Consider the following 11,890-nt stretch of genomic DNA (forward strand, 5'->3'; position numbering starts at 1 on the left):
ATTTCCGCAACTATGACATTAAACTAACCAAGATGATCCAATACTTTTCTAATTGTCTTAGATATAAAGACAACATACACAACAAAAACAAAAGTATAATAGGAAGAAGACAAACAATAGTAACTTACGAAATTATAAATGGGATGAGAATTTTGAAAAGAGCGAATATCTTTTCAAAGAGCAAAAGGAGTAGTTGTTGCTGCTGAAGGCATGACCGAAATAGGTGATGATGGAATGCGAGGTGAGTCATTAAAAGTACCTACATCAGGAAGAAAAATATCATTGTTATTAGCAGATAGGTGAGACCAACGTGTGTAGACCTGAAGAGATGGCATGGAAGTGGGAGATGAACACACTGGAGGGAAAGGAGAAATAAGAGTCGGAACTATAGGCAAAGCTATAGGAACAAAGATTTTGTATGCTGGACTAAAAGAAAAGTAAGGAGAGGTTTCAAAAAAGGTGACATCTGCAAATACAAAATATCTGTTATTAGTAGGATCATAGTATTTGTAACTTTTTTGAAACCGTGAATGGCTGAGAAAGACGCATTTAACTGATTTGGGCTGGAATTTGTCTTTGTCAGAAGTATGATCATGAACAAAGCATATACATTCAAAAATACGTAGAGACAACTGGGTGGAATTCTGGTTATGAAATAGAATAGAATGAAGACTTTGATTGTAATACCCGGTTAGACTCCGGTATCGGAATTCCTACCGTCCGGTGGAATCTCGGATGTCGGAGACCTTTAGAAGGGTAAAACCATGTTTTCATGAAATGTTTTAATGTTTTGATGATTTTAAGTAAAGAGGAAATGAGTTTTTGAATAAAAACACCCTTAGAGGAAACTCAGGTTCGGCCGCCGAAACTCAAAATTTGGCCGCCGAACATGCATGCATTTCGGGTGAGCCTTAGGCCCCCGAAGGCATAAGTGAGGGAAGCCCAGGTTCGGTCGCCGAACCTCAAGTTCGGCCGCCGAACATGGCATGCATGCGGAGGCACGTTCGGCTCCCGAATGTGGCTTGGCCAGCCACTATAAAAGAGCCCCTTAGCCGAAATGGGCGAGCTTTCTCCCCATTTTCGGCCAAGGCGAGCCCTTCTGCCGTTCCTCACCAATTTTGAGTTCTTTCCTTCAAATCTTTCAACATTTTCACTAGTTTTCACTTTATTTTGAAGATTTTCGAGTTTAAAGCGAGTTTTGGAGCTTTGAGGTTCAAGAACTCAAATCTCTCCCATCTCCGAGCTAGGGTCGTCTTCCTCTCGATCTACAAGAGGTAAGGGCCGATCTTGAGCTCACTACATGTTTTTAACAAGTTTTAAGTTGATTCTTGAAGTAGAAATGCATGTGTAGGGTTTTATGAGTTTTTGGGTTTATGTTGGTTTATGGACAATGTATGTTGGATTTGTGTTGTTTGATGTGTTGTAGTTGGGGTTTAAGGTAGTTTGAGACCCCTAGGAGCTTGTATGCATGTTTTGGTTGAGCTAAATGCATGATGGTATGAGATGGAGGCATTTATGCATGTTTGAACCAAGTTTCTGCCCTTTGGGAGAAACCAAGTTCGGCAGTCGAAAGGACTTTCGGCCGCCGAACCCTCTTGTGGAAGCAGCCTTCGGCTGCCGAAGCTTGCCCCCGAAAGGAGACTTTCGTCTCTGTCTGGGAGTTTCGGCCGCCGAAAGTGCCACCGAACATGCATGAGTTTCGCCTCTGTCTGGGAGTTTCGGCCGCCGAAGGTGCCGTCGAACCTGCCTGATTTTCGGCTCTGGAGGGACTTTCGGCCGCCGAACCTGCCGCCGAAAGTGCCCTGTCCAGCCTTCCTTTGCATGTTTTGCATGGAGGTTTTGAGGTGTTCTAGGGGGTTTTTGGGGGATGTTTTTAGAGTTATGTTCTAGTTGTTTGATCCCTCATTTGAGTCCACCTGTGTAGGTTCGGACCCGAGGAACCGAGGACCCCAGCAGTGAGTTAGCTGCATCAGTCTTTGTCAGAGCTAGCCAAGAGGTGAGTAGAATAAACCTTTATGTTTTTTTTTAAAGCAAATGAATTATACAGTTGAGCATGTTCATGCATCATGAATGCCATGTGATGAATTAGGTTGTTTGCATTAGAATTCACGAATATGTTGCATTGCATTTATGATGTTGATGTGGATTGGTTATTGAATGATCCTTTAGTCCTCATATGGTATGATGATGTTACGACATGATATGGTATGGAAGTCCAGATTGTACCCATTCTACGTCCCTGGCACATTGGTATGTATGATATGTTATGTTAAGAGAAAGACCGGTTGTACCCATTCTACGTCCCGGCACTTTGGAATGCAGAGGACTATTGGTGACAATACCATCCGAGATGTGATTTGTTGTTATGTGTTGCATTACATGATGGCATGAGATTTAAATGTTGTTTTCTATTATTCTGCTCACTGGGCTATAGTAGCTCACCCCTTTTCCCTTATCCCCCAGGATTGCAGGTACGGGCTAGACAGAGAAGTCAAGAAGAGTAATGAAGTCTTATGTATGTAATAGTTAGAATGTGGACATGACAAATTGTATAATGATGTATAGATATGTAATGTAACGATATTGAGGTTAGAAGTGTGCTTGACCATAGTATATTGTAATCCCTTTTTGATACATGATCTTAATGTTTATTGATGACTATGTTTAGCCAACTCAACACATGTTATGCCACCCATTGGGGGCATTGATGAGATCCCACTGAGGGGTCAAGTTTATGATTATGTATATGTTCAGTGCATGCACAGGTTGAGTTTGGTGTATGATAGAATGTATGAAAGAAAAGTTTTAATTTTTGCGTATGTTGTTGATCATGTATGGGATTAAACAGGTTTACAGGTTACATGTCAGGCTTGCTACGGGTCCCGGCAACCTTAAGCCGATCTGGATCCTAGCGCCGGTAGCGGTCCGATTTTCGGGTCGTTACAAAATGGTATCAGAGCCCTAGGTTCATATGGTCGGACCTAGAGTGTCGGGCTCATAGATGTTATAGAAGGTCAAGCACAATAAGAAGATCCTGTCCACTAGGATAGGATGTGGAGTCCTGTCTTGCATGATGATGTGAAATGCCATGATTATATGCATGTGCATTAATGATATGTGATGAGGGTTCATGTGTGCCCACATGAACCATATGATGCTGATGTTTGCTTGTTATATGCTGCTTTTCAGAAAACAGGATGAGAGGAACTCGTCGATCTGCACGATTGACTGGAGTGCCACCTGAGGATGAGGGCATGAGCGCCCGTCCTCCTACATTGCCTAGGGCAATGTCTAGTAGGTCTAACAGAGAAAGAGCAGTAAGAGACCCTAGAAGGTCTCTGGATCTGGGTAGGAGCAGATCAGTGAGGGGAACAGTTCAGGGAGGAATGTCAGAAGACATGGGGGATGATATGGATGTAGAACAGAGGAGGGATGGCAGTTTGGGAGTTAGTATGTCAGAAGAAGGAATGGGAGAGTCCCAAGGAGGCACTCAGGCCTCGGGATTTGTTCAGCCACCCCACTACCCACACTTCTCACAAAATCCCGGGTATTCGATGGGAGGTACATCGGATTACCCTAGCTTCACCCCTTATCCCACACAGATGCCATACCCACCCTACTACCCACCATATTCACAATACCCAATGTATCCACCCCCACCTTACTATCCAAATCCAGCAAACCCTACCTCAGAAAATGTTGCACCACCTCCACCACCTACAGAACCAGCAGCCCCAGTTACTCAACCTCCTAGACCTAGCTCAACCAGTGGGAGCAAGGTCAAGATGACCGACTACATGAAACTGGGTGCTCCTCAGTATGAAAAAGGGGATGACCCATTTGTGTATCTTGAAAGGGTTAAGGTGATCACAGATGAGATTGGGGCTGATGACAGTAGAGCCATTCAGATGGCTGGGTTCACGCTTAAGTGCAAGAAGGCACGAGAGTGGTTCAAGAACTATGTGAACCCGAGGGTAGACAGCATGTCTTGGGAAGAGTTTGCAAACGAGTTTGCAGGATGGGCTTTTCCCGATAGTTCAAGGGAGCTGAAGATGATAGAGTTTGAGCAGTTGAGGCAGACCGACAATATGAGTATAGAGGAGTTCACAGACAGATTCTTGGAGCTGTTGCCATTTGCAGGGCAAAATCTCGACTCGGATCAGAAAAGGTCAAGGAGGTATATCATGAAACTCCACTCCAGATATTCCTCCTTGATCCAGTCAGCAGATAGGGAGAGCTTCCATGCCATAGTGGATATGGCCCGGAAAATGGAGGCCAGTGCCATCGTTCAGGGAACAGTCAGACAGTCAGTGACACAGTCTTCTGGTTCCAAGACCCCAGGCTCTTCTTCTCTGAGTGCAGCAGCTTCAGGTAGCAAAAAGTGGAGTAACACCACTAGGAAGCCCAATAAGAACAAGTTTTGGAACAAGGTCAAGTCCAGTCTGGGACTAGGGAGTGGCTCGAGCTCTAGTGCGGATAACGCAGTTTGTGCAAAGTGTGGTAGGCCACACAGGGGAGTTTGCCGGGCTGGGACAGCAGCCTGCTTCAGATGCGGGCAAGAGGGACACATGGCTCGGGAGTGTCCTAGGGCAGCTTTTGGAGCACAGTCTCAGCAGACAGATTCTGGTAGTGTGGCTCAGCCAGTAGCTCCAGCCGTGACTCAGGCCAGTGGCAGAGGTAGAGGGAGAGGGGCAGCCTCTTCTTCAGCGGGTTTCAGAGGTGAAGGTCCATCAGCTCCAGCACGGATCTTCACAATGACTCAACAGGAGGCAGATGCATCTAACACCGTGGTGGCAGGTAACTTAGTCATTGGTTGTTCAGATGTGTATGCCTTGATGGACCCTGGTGCATCTCATTCTTTTATTGCTCCGAGAGCCGTCCAGAGGTTGGGGTTGATGATCTCTGAGTTAGAGTGTCCTCTCTGGGTCAGTGGACCCAAGTGTGATCCATCGGTGGTAGAGTCAGTCTGCCAGTGTAGTCCTGTGTTTGTTGAGGGAAGATGCCTTTCCGCCGACCTTGTGGTTCTAGACTTGACAGATTTTGACGTCATTCTAGGGATGGACTGGTTATCTACCCATGGTGCTACCTTGGACTGCAGGGACAAGGTAGTCAGATTCAGAGGTCAGGATGGGTCAGAGGTTGTCTTCAGGGGAGACAGGAGGGGTACACCTAGAGGTCTGATATCAGCTCTTCAGGCTCGTAGGTTGCTTAGGAAGGGATGTCAGGGGTATTTGGCTCATGTGAGAGAGCTTAGCAGTCAGGTTAGAGAGCCCGCCTCGGTGCCAGTGGTTAAAGAGTTTCCAGACGTCTTCCCAGACGAGCTACCAGGTTTACCACCTGCTAGGGAGATAGAGTTCGAGATAGAATTGATGCCTGGAACCCGACCGATTTCTATCCCTCCCTACAGGATGGCTCCAGCTGAGTTGAAGGAATTGAAAGAACAGTTGCAAGAGCTAGTAGAAAAGGGCTTCATCCGGGCTTCATCCGACCGAGCACCTCACCTTGGGGTGCACCAGTCTTGTTTGTCAGAAAGAAGGATGGATCCCTTAGGCTTTGTATCGACTACAGGCAGTTGAACGAAGTCACTACCAAGAATAAGTACCCGTTGCCTAGGATCGACGATCTATTTGACCAGCTAGCCGGAGCAGGTTGTTTCTCCAAAATAGATCTGAGATCGGGGTACCATCAGCTGAGGATCAGAGAAGAAGATGTGCCGAAGACAGCCTTCAGGACTAGATATGGGCATTTTGAGTTCCTTGTAATGCCGTTCGGGTTAATCAACGCCCCTGCAGCATTCATGGATCTCATGAACAGAGTGTTTAGTCAATACCTGGATCACTTTGTTATTGTCTTCATAGATGATATCTTGGTGTATTCCAGGAGTGCAGAGGAGCATGCCCATCATCTGAGGTTGGTTCTGCAGACTTTGAGGGAACATGGCTTGTATGCCAAGTTCTCTAAGTGTGAGTTCTGGTTGAGGAGCATTTCGTTCTTGGGGCATGTAGTGTCAGAGAATGGGATAGAGGTGGACCCCAAGAAAGTGGAAGCTGTAGCTAACTGGCCTAGACCCACTTCAGTGACAGAAATCAGGAGTTTCTTGGGTTTAGCAGGTTACTACAGGAGGTTCGTTCAGGACTTCTCGAAAATAGCAGCTCCTCTGACCAGGTTAACCAGGAAGAATCAAAAGTTTGTGTGGACCGACCAGTGCGAAGAGAGTTTTGAAGAGCTTAAGAAGAGGTTGACTTCAGCACCAGTGTTAGCTCTGCCATCTAGTGATGAAGACTTTACAGTCTTTTGTGATGCGTCCCGTGTGGGACTGGGTTGTGTACTAATGCAGAATGAGAGGGTGATCGCTTATGCTTCTAGGCAGCTAAATAAGCATGAGTTGAATTACCCCACACATGACCTTGAGATGGCAGCAGTAATCTTTGCACTCAAGATGTGGAGGCACTACCTCTATGGGGTAAAATGTGAGATCTTTATAGATCATAAGAGCCTGCAGTACATCCTGAGTCAAAGAGATTTGAATTTGAGACAGAGGAGATGGGTGGAACTGCTGAGTGACTACGATTGCAAAATTCAGTATCATCCGGGTAAGGCGAATGTTGTGGCAGACGCCCTAAGCCGGAAGTCACTAGGCAGTCTATCCCACATCACGGCAGAGAGGAGACCAGTGGTGAAGGAGTTTTACAAGCTCATTGATGAAGGTCTACAATTGGAGTTGTCTGGTACAGGTGCTTTAGTGGCCCAGATGAGAGTGACACCTGTGTTTCTGGAGCAAGTGGCTCATAAACAGCATGAGGACCCAGAGTTAGTGAAAATTGCCAGGACTGTTCAGTCAGGCAAAGATAGTGAGTTCAGATTTGACAACAAGGGGATCCTCCGCTATGGGAGTTGACTATGTGTACCAGATGACATAGGGCTAAAAGGAGACATTATGAGAGAGGCTCATAATGCAAAATACAGCGTTCACCCCGGAGCCACCAAGATGCATCAAGATCTGAAGAAAGTTTATTGGTGGCCAGTGATGAAGAAAGAAGTGGCACAGTTTGTGTCAGCCTGCGAAGTGTGTCAGAGGGTGAAGTTGGAACACCAGAAGCCGGCTGGAATGCTTAACCTGCTACCTATTCCAGAGTGGAAATGGGAGAATATAGCTATGGACTTCGTAGTGGGGTTACCGGCGACGTCCAACAGATTGGACTCCATATGGGTGATTGTGGACAGACTTACCAAATTTGCTCACTTCATCCCTGTCAGGAGTGGCTATTCTGTGGACAAGTTGGCGCAGGTGTATGTTGATGAGATTGTCAGGCTGCATGGGGTTCCTGTTTTAATAGTGTCTAATAGAGGGCCCCAATTCACCTCCAGGTTTTGGCGGAGTCTGCAGAATGCCATGGGTACTAGGTTGGATTTCAGTACTGCCTTCCACCCCCAGACTGATGGACAGTCAGAAAGGACCATCCAGACTATCGAGGATATGCTCAGAATGTGTGTGCTGGACTTTGGCGGTTCTTGGAGGCAACATCTACCTTTGGTGGAGTTTGCCTACTATAACAGCCATCATGCTAGCATCGGGATGGCTCCATATGAAGCTTTATATGGAAGGAAGTGCAGATCACCTGTTTGCTGGGAGGAAGTTGGAGGGAAGGCCTTGGCAGGGCCTGAGCTAGTAGAGATTACCAGCAGGGTGGTACCCATAATCAGAGAAAGGATCAAGACTGCTGCAAGCAGACAGAAGAGTTATGCAGACATCCGCAGACGGCAAGTAGAGTTTCAGGAGGGGGATCTGGTATTGCTCAAGGTGTCTCCAATGAAAGGGGTGGTTCGGTTCGGAAGGAAAGGTAAACTAGCCCCACGATACATCGAACCCTTTGAAGTCTTGAAAAAGATTGGGAATGTGTCGTACAAGCTAGATTTACCTGCTTCAATGGAAAGAATCCATCCGGTTTTCCATGTTTCCATGTTGAGAAAGTTCGTGTCAGATCCGGGCAAGGTTCTTAGTGAGCCTGATGTGGAGATCCAAGAAGATCTCACCTATGTTGAGCAGCCAGTACGGATCCTAGACACCCAGATCAGAAAGCTGAGAAACAAGGAAATCCCGATGGTGAAAGTCCTTTGGAACCACCACAATATGGAAGAGTGCACTTGGGAGACACGGGAGTCCATGCTCCAGCAATACCCTTATCTTTTCTAAGGTTAGTTTCTTATATGTTTCATGTGTTTTATGTGTATGTTATGTTGTGTACCTTGCATGTGCTAGTTGAGGAACATTCGGGGACGAATGTTCTTAAGGGGGGGAGAATGTAATACCCGGCTAGACTCCGGTATCGGAATTCCTACCGTCCGGTGGAATCTCGGATGTTGGAGACCTCTAGAAGGGTAAAACCATGTTTTCATGAAATGTTTTAATGTTTTGATGATTTTAAGTAAAGAGGAAATGAGTTTTTGAATAAAAACACCCTTGGAGCAAAACTCAGGTTCGGCCGCCGAAACTCAAAATTCGACCGCCGAACATGCATGCATTTCGGGTGAGCCTTAGGCCCCCGAAGGCATAAGTGAGGGAAGCCCAGGTTCGGCCGCCGAAATGGGCGAGCTTTCTCCCCATTTTCGGCCAAGGTAAGCCCTTCCGCAGTTCCTCACCAACTTTGAGTTCTTTCATTCAAATCTTTCAACATTTTCACTAGTTTTCACTTTATTTTGAAGATTTTTGAGTTTAAAGCGAGTTTTGGAGCTTTGAGGTTCAAGAACTCAAATCTCTCCCATCTCCGAGCTAGGGTCATCTTCCTCTCGATCTCCAAGAGGTAAGGGCCGATCTTGAGCTCACTACATGTTTTTAACAAGTTTTAAGTTGATTCTTGAAGTAGAAATGCATGTGTAGGGTTTTATGAGTTTTTGGGTTTATGTTGGTTTATGGACAATGTATGTTGGATTTGTATTGTTTGATGTGTTGTAGTTGGGGTTTAAGGTAGTTTGAGACCCCTAGGAGCTTGTATGCATGTTTTGGTTGAGCTAAATGCATGATGGTATGAGATGGAGGCATTTGTGCATGTTTGAACCAAGTTTCTGCCCTTTGGGAGAAACCAGGTTCGGCAGCCGAAAGGACTTTCGGCCGCCGAACCCTCTTGTGGAAGCAGCCTTCGACTGCCGAAGCTTGCCCCCGAAAGGAGACTTTCGTCTCTGTCTGGGAGTTTCGGCCGCCGAAAGTGCCGCCGGACATGCATGAGTTTCGCCTCTGTCTGGGAGTTTCGGCCGCCGAAGGTGCCGTCGAACCTGCCTGACTTTCGGCTCTGGAGGGACTTTCGGCCGCCGAACCTGCCGCCGAAAGTGCCCTGTCCAGCCTTCCTTTGCATGTTTTGCATGGAGGTTTTGAGGTGTTCTAGGGGGTTTTTGGGGGATGTTTTTAGAGTTATGTTCTAGTTGTTTAGTCCCTCATTTGAGTCCACCTGTGTAGGTTCGGACCCGAGGAACCGAGGACCCCAGCAGTGAGTTAGCTGCATCAGTCTTTGTCAGAGCTAGCCAAGAGGTGAGTAGAATAAACCTTTATGTTTTTTTTAAAGCAAATGAATTATACAGTTGAGCATGTTCATGCATCATGAATGCCATGTGATGAATTAGGTTGTTTGCATTAGAATTCACGAATATGTTGCATTGCATTTATGATGTTGATGTGGATTGGTTATGGAATGATCATTTAGTCCTCATATGGTATGATGATGTTACGACATGATATGGTATGGAAGTCCAGGTTGTACCCATTCTACGTCCCTGGCACATTGGTATGTATGATATGTTATGTTAAGAGAAAGACCGGTTGTACCCATTCTACGTCCCGGCACTTTGGAATGTAGAGGACTATTGGTGACAATACCATCCGAGATGTGATTTGTTGTTATGTGTTGCATTACATGATGGCATGAGATTTAAATGTTGTTTTCTATTATTCTGCTCACTGGGCTCTAGTAGCTCACCCCTTTTCCCTAATCCCCCAGGATTGCAGGTACGGGCTAGACAGAGAAGTCAAGAAGAGTAATGAAGTCTTATGTATGTAATAGTTAGAATGTGGACATGACAAATTGTATAATGATGTATAAATATGTAATGTAACGATATTGAGGTTAGAAGTGTGCTTGACCATAGTATATTGTAATCCCTTTTTGATACATGATCTTAATGTTTATTGATGACTATGTTTAGCCAACTCAACACATGTTATGCCACCCATTGGGGGCATTGATGAGATCCCACTGAGGGGTCAAGTTTATGATTATGTATATGTTCAGTGCATGCACAGGTTGAGTTTGGTGTATGATAGAATGTATGAAAGAAAAGTTTTAATTTTTGCGTATGTTGTTGATCATGTATGGGATTAAACAGGTTTACAGGTTACATGTCAGGCTTGCTACGGGTCCCGGCGGCCTTAAGTCGATTTGGATCCTAGCGCCGGTAGCGGTCCGATTTTCGGGTCGTTACATTGATGCTGCAAAATAGAGGAAGACATTTGGTTAACAAATAACAAGCAATAAGGACAACTTTCTCCCAAAAATGCAATGGAACGTTGTGATGTAGGAGAAAGGTGCGGGATGTTTCAATAAAATGTCATTTTTTCGCTCGACAACTCCATTTTATTGTGGGGTGTGGGAACAAGAAGTTTGGTGAGTCATATCCTAAGTAGATAAGAAATGAGTGGATGAGAAAATAAATATTCTTTTGCATTGTCACTTTGCAATATCTTAATGCGAATATCAAATTGATTATGAATTTTAGCATAAAACTTCTGAAAAATAGAGAATAACTCATAACGATTCTATATAAAAAAAAAGCCAAGTACAACAAGATTAGTCATCAAGAAAAGTAACAAAATATTGAAATCTCAGAGTTGTACTAATCCGACTTGGACCCTAAATATTTAAATGAGCAATGTCAAATATAGAAGTGGCCCTATTATTAACTCGCTTGGGAAAAGAAGCTCGAGTTTGCTTCCCAAATTGACAAAACTTACATTCTAAAAAAGGCAAGAAAGAGAGACTAGGAACCGGTTTTTATAACTTATTCAGACTTGGATATCCCTAACGACTATGAATGAGTTCAACAGAAATGGTAGACACAAAAGCAGTTGGAGAGTTAGAAGTAGAAAAATAGTACAATCCTTATGACTCATATCATGCCCCAATCATTTTTCCAATACTCATGCTAACAGATTGTATGGACATTTAGGGGTAAATAAAACATTAGTAAAGGAAATAGAAGGAAGGATATATACATTATCGATCTCTTTAACTTGAGTTACAAACCATTAGCTAATATAACTTTAGATGGTGTAGAAGGTGAAACAAGAGCGGATAAAAGATTAGGATTACCAGAGATATAATCAGAAGCACCAAAGTCGAGGATCCATGAACCCATGGGTAAAGACTTGGTTAGATAAATAAAAAAATTACCAGAATGAGCAATATTTGATTGGGTCATGGGGCTGAATCTGCAGAAAAGAGAAACTGTGATTGTGAACAGTAGATCCGAAGCCACTGTTCAAAAGGGATGTGTGAAGAAGAGCTGGGCAGATGATCGGACCGAGTGAGTTAGAGTTGTCGATTTCCGGCGATGCTAGAGGAAGGATCGCCAGCGTAAAAAAGTCGCTGGAGAACTATTCACGCACCGACACATGTACCAGAATCCGATTTTGGTGGTGATACGTGGAGCTGATTTTGGTGGCGGACTGGTGGGTTAGGTGGTGAGACTAACTGATTTTTAGAAAGTCTCTAAACAAAGGTAGCAGATTTGTCACTCATAACTAGGCTAAATTTCTTGGTTTTGATACCATAAAACTGAGATGAAAAAGGAGAGGGAAGCAGATAATTTAATAAAAAGATACTTGATAATTTCCTTCAAGTTA

This window comes from Manihot esculenta, chromosome 9, assembly GCF_001659605.2.
Source record: "Manihot esculenta cultivar AM560-2 chromosome 9, M.esculenta_v8, whole genome shotgun sequence".
NCBI classification, from domain to species: Eukaryota; Viridiplantae; Streptophyta; class Magnoliopsida; order Malpighiales; family Euphorbiaceae; genus Manihot; species Manihot esculenta.